This window comes from Onychostoma macrolepis, chromosome 04, assembly GCF_012432095.1.
Source record: "Onychostoma macrolepis isolate SWU-2019 chromosome 04, ASM1243209v1, whole genome shotgun sequence".
NCBI classification, from domain to species: domain Eukaryota; kingdom Metazoa; phylum Chordata; class Actinopteri; order Cypriniformes; family Cyprinidae; genus Onychostoma; species Onychostoma macrolepis.
Window position 1 is genome coordinate 33,604,005 of NC_081158.1, and position 20,104 is coordinate 33,624,108.

Genomic DNA, 20,104 nt, shown 5'->3' on the forward strand with positions numbered 1-20,104 from the left:
GTTCCAAAACCCGTAAGACCTTCATTCATCTTCGGAACACAATTTAAGATATTTTTGATGAAATCTGAGAGCTTTCTGACCCTGCATAGACAGCAATGCAACTGAAATGTTCCCAGGTCCAGAAACGTAGTAAGGACATAAATATCTTAAAATATCTTAATTTGTGTTCCACTGTGACATGAGTTTCCCTTTGGGATTAATAAAGTCAGTCAATTAATGACAGAAATTTAATTGGGTGAACTAACCCTTTAAGATGTATTATGAAGTATTCTGGCTGAAAGACTAAATGAAATGATCCCCTCTTGAACAGTAAACCTTAAATTTCCTGTCGTAACACTTGACTTTGCCACGGGTCCTGCCCTTGTGTCTGTTATTATGGGTGAGTGATTTCTCGAACAGAGAGCCCTTTCTCTCTCTCTCTTTCCTCCAGCCTGCACCTGTTCCCGTTCACCCTGCAGCCAGTCACACCAGCCTTCATTAGTGCAGCTGCTGCCGCCCCTCAGCCCTCAAGTCAGGAAGTCCGATTAGATACAGAATGTCACCTTGCCCATATCAAGCGCTGGCGACCAGAATAAGACACATGACGCCGCTGCTGATTTACATCAGTGAGTGAGTAAACACACAGTTTACACAGCCAAATTAAAGCTCAAAATTCACTGTAAAAATTCAATGCTGCATAAAAGCCAGACTAAATTATGTCTGCTCCAGTGTCGGGGAAAGTAACTTTTAAAATTAATGCATTACAATATTGTGTTACTCCAGGCCCGGCGCCAGGATGCACGACTTAGGGGGGGGTTTCAAGTAAATGCACAAAATGCACTACTTAGGTAACACTTTACAATAATTCACTAACACTTAAATTAAACAGAAAAGCAAGCAGGTGCATGATTTGGCATGGCAGCCAATACAAATAATTAATAACCGTGTCCTTATCTAAATCCTGCATTTGGACCATGCAGGCTCGGTTGCAGAATCACTTCAATCTGTGCTTCTGAAATTATTATCTTGATCCATATAGTGTAGTAGTTAGCTATCTCTGTGTCGTAGGTGATCGCTTGTCAAGCATGAAAAACAAGTTTTATTTAAATTCAGAATTTATTATCGTATACAGCATGCAAAGATCATCACGATCTTACAAAGTTCCGTTTTAACCAATGAATGTGACCACACAATGAAACTTTTAAAAAATATATATTTTTAATGAATGCATGATAGAACTCGACGCTGGACAAAAAGTGGCAAGTGCTTGGATTCCAACCTAAACACCTCTGATTGGCCATTGCGTTGTAGAAATCAACAAACATGTCTGCGATTGGCTACTTTGCTCCCCTCTGCGAAAATCCATTGTAAAATCATTTGACGTGTTCCAAAGCAGAAGATACACTGGATTGTTTGCCAAATCTATTTCGTTATGCTATTATTACAAAGAAAACAGATCCTAGACCAGGAGTTATGGGCAGTTTTTCCATCTAAAAGCAATCAGTTAGACTATTTTACACTATGAGTTCGTCATTTTTGTTTTCATTCATTTTGAGGAATACCGAATCTGTTTTTGTGCAGGTGAGATGAGTAAATACATGTTCATATTTAGTCTTAAACTACAGTAACATCATGTTCACACACAACGCCTTTACACTTACTCCCAATTGCTCTCAACATGGCAGCACAAGAGTCAGTCAATACATGGAAAACAATGTAACAAGCGTTACTTATTTGAAAAAAGAACTCAGATATTTCCTTCTAAATTCTAAAAATGCGTTACTTTACCAGTTACTTAAAAAGTAATCTGATTACGTAACTCGAGTTACTTGTAATGCAATACCCCCAACACTGGTCTGCTCAGACCAACCTCAGCCGCTAACGTCAAAGCATACAGCTGTAATTGCTGTGTAAATGCATCCATGCCATCTCTGTGCAGCATTAAACAGCCTGTGTAAAGACTCCTAAATGCCACTTCTGAAGCGCTTCTGTGTCACATTTGCAGTGTAAATTTAGCATAGGAGTAAATACAGAAATAAGCCTCTATTAAAATGTTGGTAATGCATTATTTGAGAACTATGTATAATTCATTTTAAAAATGCGTTATATATTTTCATAAATAACTGTAATCAAAGTGCATTAAAATGCATTATATTTGCAGATATGTTACATTTGAAACTGATTATTTGTCATGTTTAATTTTTAAATATTTAATCATCATTTCTGTGTAACAGTAAATAGATAAATATTATAATGTATCAATTATTAATGAGATCACATATTGCATTAAAAGGTGCATTACAAGGCATTATATATAAAGGCTACAAGTGTTACCAAAATGTAACTGCAAGAAACTATGAAACATTTTGGACATTTTTAAGGGAAATGATTAAAAAAAATAAAAATAAATAAATAAATCCCCCTAAAACTGACAAATGAAAATGCTTAAAACAAGAATATTATTACATAAGAACTTGAAATTTAGTTTTCTGATAAATGCATATATATGTATATGTTTAAGTTTATGCTTAAAACAAGAACAAATATCCCACAATGGGGTCAGAAATAGTCGAGTTTTGCTTTGAATTCAGTTTTATGAAGTTTTATGACATTTTTTCTGAGCCCATTTACAGATATTTGTTCTTGTTTTATGCATAAACTCACTTAATTTTGATGCTTTTGTCACTTAATATTTTATGCCATTTTGTATGTCCGATAAATATATCTTGATTTAAGAATGTTTAGATATTTGTACTGGAAAATACTGAGAAAGAAAATCATTTTTGCAGTGTGTAGATTTCGAAATCTAGTGCTTGACTTGAGTTTTGTGAATTTTTTGCCCTTAGAAGAAAAAACAAACTCTCAGGTGATTGTTTTTGACTTAGTTTCAGCGTTTGTCAGCAGAAGTGAGTTGAAGTGCTTCTGTGTGTGTGTGTGTGTTGAGTATCAGTGTTTTCACACACCCACACAGCCCAGGTGTTGCTTACTTCACAAGTCCGTTGTATTTCACAGCAAATCGCTCAAGGTCACTGATAAGATGGCGCTTGAGAGGAACACGCTGGACACGTCTTTGTAGCCGAAGAAAATCAACTGTGTCTTTTCCCAAATGAAACATGCACAACAATCAGGAATGATTTTCTCATCCGTCCATTTTTTTAGACTTAAATAACCAACTAAAGCACATTATTGGACAGACGGACGGACGATTCACATCCGATAGAGTTTCAGCTCTGAAATGAGGCGAGAGTGCTTGACATTTCAGAATATTACAGCTTCTCTCTGCCTATAAGGTTTCTGGGTAATTAAATAACTCCCAAACAGACCCATTCAAATTATCTTTTGACATTTAAATCAGTTGAGGTTTCCCTTCAGAACTGCCGAGATGATTTGAATAACAGACCAAAGAAACCTGCCAGGCGAGTGTCCTGTACGTTAGTGTGCGTTACAGTGGAATATCAATATCCAGAAGAAAATTTTGCATGTATAGCAAGGTTCCCACACTCGTAGTGAATATCATTTTAATGAAGTAAAATCCGTTGTGTGGAAAGTGGCTTTTGATGGTGACAAATGAGACACCCATGATCAATAAATAATTACATTTAAGTGTTGTTTGTGCAATGCAGAACACACCACCAAGATGTAGATTAGTTTGTTTCTTCATCAGATTTGGAGAAATGTAGCATTGCATCACTTGCTCACCAATTGATCCTTTGCAGTGAATGGGTGCCGTCAGAATGAGAGTCCAAACAGCTGATAAAAACATCACAATAATCCACACCACTCCAGTCCAGCAATTAACATAAAAGTGCGTGTTTGTAAGAAACAACTCCTTCATTAACTAACATCACTTTAACTTCAAACGGTCACTTCTGGCCAAAATATGAGTCCATGATCCATAATAACGCTTCCTTCCATCTCCTGTTGTCTCTCAAAATCCACAAACATATTTATTAAGAACTGTTTAGGACTGTTTTTTGCTTTTAAACGGTGCTCAATCTGTGCAGATTTCTCTCCTGATTCAGACAAGACAACGTTTTCACTGGAGGAAGTGTTATTATGGACAGGGGACTCTATTTTAGCCATTTTGACGTTAAAAACATCTGAATGATGGATTTGTGTCTTACAAACACACAGCTTTTGTCTTGTGAAGCCAAAAGCTGTGTGTTTGTAAGAATCAAACCCATCAACTTCAAACTGTTGCTTAAATACTATCCATAATATGAACATGTTTGAATCAGGAGCGAAACCTGCACAGATCAAGCAGCGTTTACAAGATAAAACAGTTCAAAACAAATATGTGGGTGGATTTTGATGTGAGAGACAACAGGAGATGGACTTTTTCACTGGTGGAAGTGTTATTATGGATTATAGACTCATATTGTAGCCAGAAGTGAAGGTTTGAAGTTAAAAAGGTCTTATTTATTTCTTACAAACACGCAGCTTTATGTTAATTGTTGGACTCTCATTCTGACGGCACCCATTCACTGCAGAGGATCCATTGGTGAGCAAGTGATAGAATGCTACATTTCTCCAAATCTGATGAAGAAACAAACTCATCTACATCTTGGATGACCTGAGAGGGAGTAGCTACATTTTCAGCAAATTTGATTTAATGAACTATTTCTGCTGAGATGAGAGACAGTCTGTTCATATGAAGGGTTAATAATTTCATTCTGCAATGATTGTAACTGCTGTTTCTTAGACGTGTGTTTGATGTGTGGAGGCCACTGGTTTGGTGAGTCGGTTGGGAGATGAGCGGTTGTTTATACAGGAGTCTGGTGGTGTTTTGAATGAGGGGTGTGTTTCCTCAGCGGGACGCTCCCACCCTTTCCTCTGTGATCGTCTCCCACTCATAACCACTGCTCAAAAACACCGGCTTTGTACCTTTAAGCCCTTAGAGGATAGATACTGTATATTCATCTGTGTTCATAATGACCAACAGCATCCTTTACAATGCAGAAAATGGCTTTTTTTCATCCGTTTGGACTTGAAAAATATGTGTAATGTCCTAATTCAATCTGCTCTTAAGTGGAGGCATCATCAGGAGTCATGTGCGTTTTGTTGAGGATCAGATGAGCTCAGATCATCTGAGGATAACGCTGCTCTGTCGTAAGCAGAAGCTTTCATTGTTTGTCTAAGCGCTGTGCGATCTGTGTTTAAATAAGCAGTCAGAGACGAGCAGGTACAGTGTTAATGGTCATAAAGCTGACACACTGTGCGTTCTGCAGATGAAGTGTGTTTGTTTTGAAGGTGTGAGCGTCTGACTGGGAGGAAGTGACTCCAACGGAATGTTTCGAGACTGGCTCCGTTCCAATCCTCAGTGACTGGCCTACCTAGATGGCATCACTCCCAACCTGAAAACCCCTTTTCCCTAAGCACTGGTTATGATTATATAATTACTAATTGACATATATTAATATAACATTAATATATTAATTAATATCATATTTAAAATCAATTAATATCAATTAATGAATAATGTCTTAATACCAATATTATATATATTAATTAAAATGAATATATATTTGTACTTTATATATATATATATATATATATATATATATATATATATATATATATATATATATATATATATATATATATATATATATATATATATATATATATATATATATATATATATATATATATATATATATATATATATATATGTATATATATATATATATATTTTAATATTTATAAAATATATAAAAATATTAGTGCTGTCAAATGATTAATCGCATCCAAAATAAAAGTTTTTGTTTACATAATATATGTGTGTGCACTGTGTATATTTATTATGTATTTATAAATACACACACATGCATGTATATATTTAAGAAACATTTTTATGTTTATACATTTAAAATATTTGTATATAATATCAATTTAGGAATATAAATGGAAATACAGTGGTGTGAAAAAGTGTTGGCCCCCTTCCTGATTTTTTGCATGTTTGTCACACTTTAATGTTTCAGATCATCAAACTAATTTAAATATTAATCAAAGATAACACAAGTAAACACAACATGCAGTTTTTAAATGAAGTTTTTTATTATGAAGGGAAAACAAAATCCAAACCCACATGGCCCTGTGTGAAAAAGTGCTTGCCCCCTAAAGCTAATAACTGGTTGTGCCACCCTTAGCAGCAACAACTGCAATCAAGCGTTTATGATAACTGGCAATGAGTCTTTCACATCGCTGTGGAGGAATTTTGGCCCACTCTTCTTTGTAGAATTGTTGTAATTCAGCCACATTGGAGGGTTTTCGAGCATGAATGGACTGTTTAAGGTCATGCCACAACATTTCAATTGGATTTAAGTCCAGACATTGATTTGGCCTCTCCAAAACCTTAATTTTGTTTTTCTTGAGACATTCAGAGGTGGACTTGCTGCTGTGTTTGGGATCATTGTCCTGCTGCATAACCCAAGTGCACTTGAGCTTGAGGTCACAAACTGATGGCCAGACATTCTCCTTCAGGATTTTCTGATAGAGAGCAGAATTCATGGTTCCATCAATTATGGCAAGTCATCCAGGTTCTGAAGTTGCAAAGCAGCCTCAGACCATCACACTACCACCACCATGTTTGACTGTTGGTATGATGTTCTTTTTATGAAATGCTGTCTTGGTTTTACGCCAGATGTAACGGGACACACACCTTCCAAAAAGTTCACAGAATATTTGACCAAAAGTCTTGGGGATAATCAAGATATTTTTTGGCAAATGTGAGACGAGCCTTTGTGTTCTTTTTGGTCAGCTATGGCTTTTGCCTTGGAACTCTCCCATGCATGCTGTTTTTGCCCAGTCTCTTTCTTATTGTTGAATCATGAACACTGACCTTAATTGAGGCAAGTGAGGCCTGCAGTTCTTTAGATGTTGTTCTGGGTTCTTTTATGACCTCCTGGATGAGTCGTCTTTGTGCTCTTGGAGTAATTTTGGTAGGCCGGCCACTCCTGGGAAGGTTTAACCACTGTTCCAAGTTTTCTCCATTTGTGGATAATGGCTCTGACCATGGTTTGCTGGAGTCCCAAAGCCTTAGAAATGGCTTTATATCCCTTTCCAGACTGATACATGTCAACTATTTTGTTTCTCATCCGTTTATGAATTTCTTAAGATCGCGGAATGATGTGTTGCTCTTTAAACATGCTTCACTTTGTCAGACAGGCTCTATTTAAGTGATTTCTTGATTCAACAGGTCTGGCAGTAATCAGGCCTGGGTTTGGCTAGTGAAATTTAACTCAGCTTTCTAAAATAATGTGGTTAATCACAGTTCTTTCATGATTTAATTGGAGGGGGCAATTAATTTTTCACGTAGGGCCAGGTAGGTTTGGACAGCTTTTTTCCCTTAATAAATGAAATCATCATTTAAAAACTGCATTTTGTATTTACTTGCATTATCTTTGTGTAATATTAACATTTGTTTGATGATCTGAATCTTTTAAGTGTGACAAATATGCAAAAAAATTAAAAATCAGGAAGGAGGCCACAAATACACACACACACACACAAAAAATTTATGTATATATTCTAAGAAATTATATTAAACATTAGTATTTCTTATGTATAAAGTAACAGATACTCAAACACCGTCTATTAAGTAAACCATATTGAAGTGGTTTATAGTCTACACTTTGGGTTCCGTGTGGACTAATTAGTATTAGGTCATAAATGTGAACCTCCTCCTCAAGTAAATTACATTTTCATGAGTTAGAGATTCATAAAAAGCACCACGAGGGCCTATTAGCTCCCTTTGTAGGCAGCAGACACAAGACAGTTCTGTTTAGTTCCCCAACAGAAATGCTCACACTGTGAAATACAGTAAACTGGCAGCGGCGCTGCTGGAGGAGAAACTCTCAGACGCACCAGCACACGCTGCCAATCAGGGATCAAAGCGCAGGAAGTGGATTAGAGGGGCGGTGAGGGTGCATGCTGGGAGATTAGAGGGCGTGATGTGTCTCAGCCAAGAGCCCTTAAAATACTTCAACATGTCCAGCTGCAAACACACACACACACACACACACACACACACGCCCACACACACACTGTGTCGTCTCGTGCTCCTAAGGACAATTAGATCATTCAAACAACGCTCGAGCCAAACAGGAAGACTCAATACCACAGCATCCTGGGAGTGTGTGTGTGTGTGTGTGTGTGTGTTTCTGAAGAACTGGCAGTGAAGTTCACTCACACACACTCTTTTAGCACCTGCTGTCAGACATGCTGAGCCGAGAAGAGATTTGTGGCTCTTCTCAGCACAAGCTCAGGCGCCATTCAATCACACAGACGCCCCATCAGCACCGGCGATAAACTCACTTCTGCTGCTCCACCTCTCACACACTTCTTACTCACAGATAAAGCGGCCACTAAATATCGTGAGGCCAGAAACATGCTTTATGCAAGTACACAAACATGTGTGCAAGTGCATGAAGTCCAAGTGCATTTTTAACATGCTCTCAAGAAAAAGGTATAAAAAAGCTGTCACTGCGGCTGTACCTTTTCAGAATTTGCAATTATGTACCATTTAGGTACTAATATGTACACTTTAGGTGCTAATATGTACCTTTAGAGGTAAATAGGTGAAAGGTACTGCCCCACTTACAACATTTGTACCTTTTTTTTTCTGTGTGTTGCATGTGGAATGGAATAATACTGTAGTGCACTGCATACTGTACAACATATAAAGTATACTTTTTAAAATATAGTATATGAGTATGCATTATACCACGACAAACATTTAAAAACAGTAGTATATGCCTGTTCAATTCAGCAAGTGACATCTATCTTACTTGCTTATATAAATGGTGGTGAAATTTACAAATGAGATCTAAAATCTCAAAAAATGCTAAATGTTATTGTTACTACTTCATGAAAGCTAGTTTTACATCGTTTCATGTAAAATAAAAAAGTCCACTAATTAATTTTCATAAAAAGTGTTACGTTAATAGGTAAATAGATATAGATGTTATAGAAATAGATGTTACGTAAATAGATGTAACGTTTCGACAAATTTTAATTTTAGACATTTATTGGTGCATGTCAAACAAATACTTAAATGAAATTAAGATAGTTATTTATTATTGTGATATACAATTAAGAATTAATTTTTTTTTTGTATGTGTAGAAAGAAGAGTCAGTAAAATACTTATTGAGCAGCTAATGTGAAAAGCTTAGGAGGGTTAGAATAGTATGTGAAAAAGTATGCAGTATGCAAAGATAAACATTTCAAACGGTAATATGCAAATATGCAACTTTTAGTCTTTTATGCATGTTTAATTCAGTAAGTGATGTCTAGTTATATTTACACATACAAATGATAGTAAAATATAGAAATTTGTACATAAATAAGATCTAAATATATAAACAGTATGCAAAGATAAACATTTCAAACAGTAGTATGCAATGTTTAGTCATTTTTTATGCATATTAAATTCAGCAAGTCATGTTTAGTTAGTAATCAAAGTTGTTTGTATGATTGTGAAATAGATACGTTGATGTAAATTAAATCCAAATAAGGTCTAAATATATGAAATGGTATGCAGTATGCTAAGACATATATATATACAAGTATGCAAAAAAAAAAAAAAAAACTTTCAAAAAGTACTATGCAAGGTTTAGTCATCTTTTTATGCATATTAAATTCAGCAAGTGGCATCTAGTTATCATATTTGCTTATACAAATGATGGTAAAATGGGGACATTACGCATAAATAAGATCTAAATGACCTTAAATCCAAAAAAGAAGTTCAAAATGTTATTGTCAACACTTTAGGGAAATATGTTTTATATTATTTAATTTAACTGAAAAGCCAATTTGTAGCCCTTTTCAATAAGCTTAGTGGTTAAAAATAATATATGAAATATTATGCAGTATGCAAACATTTCAAAGTAATATGCAATATTTGTGTCACCTTTTTTATGCATGTTTAATTCAGCAGTTGGCATCTAGTTATTGTTATCATATCTTCTTGTACACATGATGAGGAAATTTACACATAAATAAGATATAAATAAGATCTAAAATCTCAAAACTATAGTATGCAATGTTTTTGTCTAGTTATCATTTGGGAAATATTTGGATTTTTTTTTTAAAACCAATTTTATTAAAAAATGTATTAACTTTTTAGTCTGATCAAATACTGAACAGGTGAATTAAACAGTTAACGGTTAATTAATTAATTAATTCGTTTATTTATTTATTTTGAGAACTTTAAAGACAGAAAATGATTTTTTGGGGGTTTATGATGTTCTCATGCCATGTCTTTAATTTTGAAGTTCAGTTTTATGTTCATACTTCTTTTTTGTGTTCGGTGTGGTTTGTATTGTCGTTGTATTGCCACTAAATAGTGAAAATCTAGTTTCAAGTCAATTTGTTTGTGATTGGTTCATTTGTCCTTTTGCATGTTGTTAGACTTCTTAGTTTTGGTGTATTAAGGCCTCAGGTCTTCTTTTCCTCCATAACCAGGTTAGTTTGCTGAGTTTTAATGTCTTGTCACATTGCTCAGTATTTTTGTTTGGAAATAAATCTGCACTTGGGTTCAATCCTCAGCTGTCCCACCGTGTTTCAGATGCATCAGGCTCTCTGTCTTTCCTCCTTCTGATACCACACTGAGTCCATCAACTATTGTTTCCTGTTTGTCTCTGCTCTTCTTTTTCACTCCAGCTTTTTCCTTGTACTTTTCCACAGACTGCCGTTTCTATGGAAACAAAGAGTGAGAGGCCGGCCTGGGTTTGATGGAGCGCTGTCAGACAGCGAGGAGGAGGTCGGATCTTGTGTGTCTGTGTGTGTGTGTGTGGCCCTGAGGTATCCTGAGCACTCTGCTCTATAGAAGCGGTGAAGCTTCAGAAGAAGGCGTGCTGCGTTGAGTCGGTTCTCCTTCAGCGCCTCCCTCTCGCTCACAACCTCCACGGCGGGTTTCAGTTTTATTCATGGGTCACAGAAACAGCTGAACCCATAGGAAATATCTGAAATGTTTCTCCTAGACAGCTCTCAGAGTAAGCAGAGATGTTTCTCCTGAGCAAAATGGCTCTAGAAATATCATGTCTCACTGATAGTATGAAAGGAGGTCTCAAATTGTGCTCCGATTGTCTCAATAATTATCAAATTATCTGGACCGCGCTGTCAAATTTTTGTTGTTGTAAACTCTGTGGGTGGATCTCATAAAGAAATTAAATTAAGCATTTTTTTGACTGTTATGTAAAACAATTTAAAAAGTCACACACTTTTTTCAAGTTTTTTTTTCTTTTTTATTATTTAGGAAATATGAAATAAATATTTTATATAAGATATTTTCATATATGTACATATGCAACATTGTTATATGAAACATTTCATATAAAAAATTTTTTATATTGTTTTAACATTTTCAAAGTAATACAGAAATGCAATTGTATTATGGTATGTACAGAAAGCATTTTTTAAAATTTATTATTTATTATTATTTTTAAAGAAAAAAAAAAGAAAAAAAAATATGAAAATGAAACAATACAAAATAATAATAATAGTAATAATTGGCATTTTTGAACCGATATGTTTTTTATTCAATTGTTATTATTATTTTAGAAAAATGTAATATAATATACATAAAAAATTGTTATAGTGTTTGAACAAAAGCAAAAAAAATTTTAAGGTATGTAATTTTTTTTGCATTACAGCAGTGAGAATTTTGGTTGGAAATATGCTTAATTGTTATGAAAATGTCACAATGCAAAAAAAACAACAAAAGCAATTAATGGTCTGAACGGTTGGCTTAATTTAATTTGTGTAAAATGTAATTTGTCACTCTTTGTCAGCACTAATCATCTCATTTGTGTCAAAGAGCCTAAAGACTACCAGGAGAAACATCTGAAATGAAGTTAAATGATAAACGAGAGCTCAATTATGTCTCGTGAGCTATAAAAAAGCAACTTCTGAGCAATAAAGTGTCCTTTTGTTAGATAATAGAGGAGCCTAAAGCCACTGAGCGCAGTGATCAGGAACAGTCCATGAGACCGATTGTGTTAAAAGACAATAATTACGTTACAGAAACGTCCATTTATCATCCACTTCCTCCTCAGTGCTAATAGACCGGGGTATCTGTTGAGCCCGAGGCACGTGTGCCACATGTTTGCTGTGTTTAAATGACAATCAGCCCACAGCTGCTGCGCGGCGATCAGCTGGACCGTAAACTCATAAACATCTTCAAAGTTTCATCTTCACACACTCTCTCGCTTTTATATACTGTATATGGTCTCAAAACTCAAACATTCAATGATTTGATCAAAATATTTGCTCTGTGTATATTTACTATTTAACCTAAACAAACAAACTTGGTGGTGACATGTAGGGGTGGGTGATATGACCAAACTCTTATATCACGATATGAGTCATTTTATTTCATGATAACGATATATATAACAATATAGATATTTTTTGCTTTAAATAAGATCTTTATGATATCAAAATTGTTGATAGCATAGAAATTTCATAGTACTTGTCCCCAGTGTTAATATCACAAAAAACTAACATTAGCCTTAAAAAAACAAAAAACAAAAAAATTAGACTGCTGTCACTTTAAGAGCCGGTTCTGATATACTGTTACACATGCGTTTTTTTTCTCTCAGCTGATTGCTTTCACTTTTTGTCTCTTAAATGGGTCATGAACTGTGAAACCAAAATTCCCTTCATCTTTTGACACATCTATGTCCAGGGCCTGTATGTACAAAACTTCTCAGAAATGCTCTTAGGTATAGTCTTAAGCTTTGACTTAAGTGTCAAAAAATTCTTAGTAAAAAGTAGGACGTTTCTAAGAGTAGGAGACTTTTATAAAGAAGCTAAAAGCAACTTTCAGTAAAGTCTAAGACTGATTCTTAAGTGTTGACTGAATCAGCCAATAGTGAGCCTGCTCATGTGAAGTCACAGCAGCACAACACCAATCATTTAATGTAACTACAATAAAATCATTTAATTACGACACTGAAATATTTTAATATTTAAATGTATTTAAAAAAAAATTCTTTGCATGGTGCAAAATGATCACAAATTATTACTGATGCTTGGTTTTCTATTGATATGTCTCCTCGTTTGGAGCAATGATGTGAACATGAGTGATCCAACAACTTCAAAGCCCACAATCCTCATAAAAGTGGCTTGTTTTTGCAATATAGTTTGACGGTCAGTTGGAAAGTCAATAAACTGGCCAAAAGTGATGTCTGGCCTAGGAGATTGGACATCTTCACCCTTAATTAAAAATAAAACAAAAGTGCAAGATTTTGTAAGCATATTGCTGTTGCTTAGAGTCAGTTGTTTTATTTGTGATAATAATGAAATGAAACATGCCAAATTGTGCGGTCATAATTTTTGGCCATACTGTCATACAAAGAAATTATGAACGTATGCAAAAACAAGAGGACCAATGAAATATTAATATCAATTTCTTGGACAAACCTTACCTACATTCCGAGACTCTCCCATGACGTCATAAAGGCAAGTTCACTGATCGAAATAAATATAGATCAGAGAACTCACCTTTATGAGCTTATCTAGCAACATTAAGTGACTAGTTTTAGCTACTTTTAGTCAGGTTTTTTTTTTTTTTTTTTTTTTTGTATTTTGATGGTTTAAATGAAATGTGGGGTCATACACATGCGAGAAATGTGTGTGTTTTTAATCCATACATCACTTTTGGCCACTGTTGTGTTTGGTGGGGTTAGTCTTACAATATGCAAGACCCTGCTTACAGTGTACAGTGCATTGCTGCATTTTTCCAATTTTCCAGGCAAAAAACAAAAACAAAAAATTAGACTGCTGTCACTTTAAGAGCCGGTTCTGATATACTGTTACACATGCGTTTTTTTTTTCTCAGCTGATTGCTTTCACTTTTTGTCTCTTAAATGGGTCATGAACTGTGAAACCAAAATTCCTTCATCTTTTGACACATCTATGTCCAGGGCCTGTATGTACAAAACTTCTCAGAAATGCTCTTAGGTATAGTCTTAAGCTTTGACTTAAGTGTCAAAAATTCTTAGTAAAAAGTAGGACGTTTCTAAGAGTAGGAGACTTTTATAAAGAAGCTAAAAGCAACTTTCAGTAAAGTCTAAGACTGATTCTTAAGTGTTGACTGAATCAGCCAATAGTGAGCCTGCTCATGTGAAGTCACAGCAGCACAACACCAATCATTTAATGTAACTACAATAAAATCATTTAATTACGACACTGAAATATTTTAATATTTAAATGTATTTAAAAAAAAATTCTTTGCATGGTGCAAAATGATCACAAATTATTACTGATGCTTGGTTTTCTATTGATATGTCTCCTCGTTTGGAGCAATGATGTGAACATGAGTGATCCAACAACTTCAAAGCCCACAATCCTCATAAAAGTGGCTTGTTTTTGCAATATAGTTTGACGGTCAGTTGGAAAGTCAATAAACTGGCCAAAAGTGATGTCTGGCCTAGGAGATTGGACATCTTCACCCTTAATTAAAAATAAAACAAAAGTGCAAGATTTTGTAAGCATATTGCTGTTGCTTAGAGTCAGTTGTTTTATTTGTGATAATAATGAAATGAAACATGCCAAATTGTGCGGTCATAATTTTTGGCCATACTGTCATACAAAGAAATTATGAACGATGCAAAAACAAGAGGACCAATGAAATATTAATATCAATTTCTTGGACAAACCTTACCTACATTCCGAGACTCTCCCATGACGTCATAAAGGCAAGTTCACTGATCGAAATAAATATAGATCAGAGAACTCACCTTTATGAGCTTATCTAGCAACATTAAGTGACTAGTTTTAGCTACTTTTAGTCAGGTTTTTTTTTTTTTTTTTTTTGTATTTTGATGGTTTAAATGAAATGTGGGGTCATACACATGCGAGAAATGTGTGTGTTTTTTAATCCATACATCACTTTTGGCCACTGTTGTGTTTGGTGGGGTTAGTCTTACAATATGCAAGACCCTGCTTACAGTGTACAGTGCATTGCTGCATTTTTCCAATTTTCCAGGCAAAAAAAACAAAACAAAACGTATTTAATTTCTGCTGTTCAGATAATCAAGTTTGTATCGTCTTATCAACTCCATATCTTCATATATCTCCAATATGTCATATATTCGCTGGAAAGTGTGTGTCTCCTCTTTGCTGCCATCTTGTTACTCCTAACTATGTCAGGAGACCTCTTCAGCTCTCTTAAATAATTTAGGAGCTGAGAGCTAGTCTTAACACTTAGGAACCTTTATGAATCACTCTTATTCTTAAGTCTAGGAATAAGAGTAAAATTACATCATTCTTAGAATTTTGACACACTTAGGACTAAATTTTACTCTGAGTGGCTTTATACATACGGCCCCAGGTTTTGTTCTGTGTGCATAAAATTACATTTGGATGTAAATGGTCCTTTTCCTGACATAAATGTAAAACACTGAGCTGCTAACGGAGCGTCCTGCGGATCACCTTTATGCATTGTCTGGGTCTGGAGTCATCAAGCATCAGTATCTACATCTGACTTTATTTTGTTTAGGTCCAGATTCCTCTGCAGTTGTTGTATGTTGTAAAAAACGCTAAATATCCATGTACGCCATGCAACCGGCAAGCAGTATATAACATAGGCTATTATCACGCGACAACTTCTTACGCAAATGAGATTGGGGAACCCATTATTAAGTTTGATTTGTATTAATTTATTTACAAAATAACAATTTAAAATATATTAAAATAACTACACTGTGTGCATATTTGCTTTTGAGTTGAAAACATTATTAATTAACAAATATTTAGTAAAATCTTTCAACCGTTAGCTCCACTCTTTGTTCACTTCATTTTACCGCGGATTCGTTTACAAACAAGGCACAATTCGACAGGATTTTCAAAAAGATTGAAACTAAAGGACGATGCTGTGCCGACTGTATTGGATCTGACAGGAATGTCGCAGCACAAGTGTGATTAACTGTTTTCATTACGTGATCATTGCTTTGTCTCTTCTTACCGATCGTATCTACTGAGTATTTATGTGTTTTTGACCTAAATCACAGCAGCGTCCATCTATGAGGAATGTACACAATCATAGCAGTGTGTGAGTCTACAATCGGCCACACTTATTCAAACAGAGCGTTCTGATGTTAAAAACAGGACAGAAAATAGCTTAATACTTGTAAATTGTTTGATTGATGTAAAAATTTGGATAACATTATAAGTGGACCTTAGAGAACAGTACAAAATAAAAAAAACAAAGGCATTTCATGAACCCTTAAAAGTTTTTGAAAGCCTTGTAGATTTATGAAAACCTCGAGTGATGAAAACCTGTCATTGCTCTGTTGGTTTATCAAACAAACACTCAGACAACTCACTTTATTAGTCAATGAAAGTAATTTGTCACACATTTTCTGGAAGCGAAGAGACAATCAGAGCACGTAATGAGTAAACACAGACAGTGCAACATCAGTTTCCGTACTAAAACCGCCCTGAAACTTCATCAAATTAAACTTCTTGCTTGTCTGTTTTACATTTGTGATTTATTTTGCATCTGCTGAGTGATAAATGAGTGTTATTTTGCAGCTGGGTTTCAGTCAGGGAGCGGCGGAGCGAGATGAAGACAGACCGAGAGGTAATTATCGCTCCTGCGTGTGAGTTTTCTCCACAGGTGAGATTGAGGAGGCGCAGCGGGAGTCTGTCCTCCTGAGGAGCGTCTTTCACTGCTCAGACAGTGTAGGACGCTTTACAGACTATTGGCACATACTCGCTTCCTGTTCCTGATTCAGAGCCAGGAAAACCTTCTCAAACCACCAACTGCTGGACTGGTTTATTAAACTAGGTGTGTGCTTTTTACCAGTGCAAAACTGGCTGCCGTGATGCTAGCGTATTGTGTGGGCGGTTGCTATGCAGATGCTGGGATAGAGTGTTCTAGGTTGTTGCTAGGGTGTTTAGGTGGTTGCTAGGGTGTTCTATGTTGTGCATGGATCTTTAGAATCAGAATCAGAATGAGCTTTATTGCCAGGTATGCTTACACATACGAGAAATTTGTTTTCGTGACAGAAGCTTCCACAGTGCAACAGAATGACAGCGACAAGACAAGATAATAAAAGAATTAAACAGAACAAGTAAATAAGGAATAACAATATGCAAATTTGCAATTGTATACAGTAGGGGTGGGCGATATAGCCTCAAAATTATGTCACGATATTTCAAGAATATTTGCGATAACGATATTTATGACGATATACAAAAAAATCTGGAACAATGTTTTATTGGTGATTGCAGCTGGCAGGCAGCAGCATTTATTAGTGCAAACACAATAAAGGGCATTTTCCATCCTTTTCCAATGAGCTACTGTCATTGATGACAGACTACCTAATTCGAAGTGTAAATCTATTCTCATGAGGTGGCAGAAGCAGCATTATAGTGTAATAGTAGTGACCAGTGTTGGGCAAGTTACTTTAAAAAAGTAATTAGTAATAGTTACTAGTTACTTCTCACAAGTAGTAACCGAGTTACATCAAAGTAACCAATTACCAGGGAAAGTAACTATTGTTCAACTATGTTCAAATATGTCAAATAACTTGGATGCCTCCAATATTAAATGTTAAATGAATGAAATGGACACTACGTGGAATAAATTATTATTTTAAAAAATTGTACACTAATACAAAACAACAATTTAAAAATACTTTTTAACATTCTCGCAGATATTATACCAACAAAGCACAATTTAACTTAAAATTAATAAGTTAGTAAAATAATATTTTGTGGCCATTTTTGAGACCCCTTCATGCAAATAAATGCAGCCTTGCTGAGCAGAAGGGAATTCTATGTGAAAGTTATAATAAACGTATTAATAGAGCTGTTGTAATTATTATTAATTTTATTTAACAGAACAACAGTAAAATTACAATACTAACATTTATTTATGTTGATGGAGCTTTTATTTTGTCATCAGTGCTTCTTTTTGTTGGTTGACAGCAGCAGATTTATAAATTATTCTCATTACTAATTTGGGAAGATGCACGTATCACATTATCACATGCCTTGTAAAAATTCATAAAAGTGTTACTGAGCAACTGACGAGTAACACGGTTTCAACGCAGATTTCCTCACGGTTCTGCATTGTATTTAATTGTTTAAGGCCATTTCCCGATTTTAATCATCATACAGTAACCAGCAGCAACCACCCTTCCTCTTCTCATCGGAGACATGCGATGCAGTACTAAACAGTCTCTCGCTGTCGGTGCTTGTAATGATTTTAGCTTCTTTAATAATTGTGTGTTCCACAATTATTGTCAGGTGTTCATGAGATAGATTGCCTGAGGGAAGAAACTGCTCCTGTGCTGGTCGTTCTGGTGCTCAGAGCTCTGTAGCGCCGACCAGACGGCAGCAGTTCAGAGGGAGTGTGCTGGATGTGAGGGTCCAGAGTGATTTTGCCAGCCCTTTTGCTCACTCTGGATGAGTACAGTTCTTGGAGAGCGGGGAGGGATGTACCAATGATTCGCTCAGCAGTCCGGACTACCTTCTGTAGTCTTCTGAGGTCAGATTTGGTAGCTGAGCTGAACCAGACAGTTACTGAAGTGCAGAGGACGGATTCAATGATGGCGGAGTAGAACTGTTTCAGCAGCTCCTGTGGCAGGTTGAACTTCCTCAGCTGCCGAAGGAAATACACCTAGGGTGTTTAGGTTGCTGCTAGGGTGTTTAGGTGGTTGCTAGGTTGTTGGTAGGGTGTGTAAGTGGTTGCTAGGGTGTGTTTAGATTGCTGCCAGCGTGTTTATGTTGTTGCCAGGGTGTTTGGGTGGTTGCTAGGTGTTCTCGGCAGTCAGAAGTCAGTAATTTGCTATGTTGTGGTCTGTAGATGAGGCCAAGCAGAAAGAAGCGTGTTGATCTCTAGGGATGTTCTGCTGAAGTGAGCTGGAAGATGCTGGTTGTGTCTTAATGCAGGAGGGCCAGTGAATCACTCAGTTAATGTCTGCTCCTCCACAGGACCCAGAGGAGAAACGCCTATCCATATAACACTCTGTGCTCTCCTGCCTCCGTATGATGCATTTTAACAGCGTTTGCAGTGTAGATGTTTTATCCATGGCTGCCAGCACACAGGGTTTCATTCCAGTGATGTAATTGTGTTGATTAACCATCGGTTTTGCCAGTTCTCATTTCATTTGAGTATCATTTGAGTAGACAGCATGCAGTATATACTGCACAGTAAGCAGTACACTAGTATTACATTCCCAGCACAGCTGATGAGGATGTTTACGTCACTGAGTCTGTGTGTGTCTGCATTAATAATGTTGATGTTCTCCATGTGTCTCCTGCAGTATCATCATCCATCAGGCTGAGCGATGAAGCCGTATTGAACGTGACATTCATTACCGCCTGCAGGTATTCATGCATACCGAAACAGTAAACAGCACACATTTTATTTAATTTTTTGAAAAATAATATCACAGACAATATCAGACAATTTGGTTTTATTGAAATTTTTATGAGGTAAATAGAATTGTCTGATTGTGAGTTATTATGGCTATTTTTATTCAAATTTAATTCAATTTTATTTTATTAAAAATTGTATGCAGCCCAGGTAATGTCAGCCAAGGTTTGGGTGCAAAGTTATTATGCTTTGATGTTTTGAAAGAGATATCTGAATGTGAGTTATAGATATTTGGCTATTTTTCTAATTGAATTTAATTTTTATTTTATTTTATTTTATTTTTTGGGAAATAATATAAAACAATATAATTTTTTATTTTATTTTGTTTTATTTTATTAGGTTTGAAGCAAGTTATTATATTTTGTTGAAAGACATATCTGATTGTGAGTAATTATAGATATTTGACTATTTTTATTCTAATTTAATTTAATTTAAATAATTTTTATTTTATTTATTTTTGGGGAAATAAAAAAACAATAAAATTTTATTTTATTAAAAATTTCATGTAGCCAGGTTTTGGAACAAGTTATTATATTTCTATGAAATAATTATCTGAATGTGAGATATTATAGATATTTGGCTATTTTAATTTTATTTTATTTGAAAAATCATTTAAAAATATTATGTAATATTATTATTTTTAGATTATTATTTTTTGACTATGCAAGAATAATATTCAGTGGTGAACATTTCATCAGGCTCCATTCTTGTCATCTTTGATTCGTTTTTTT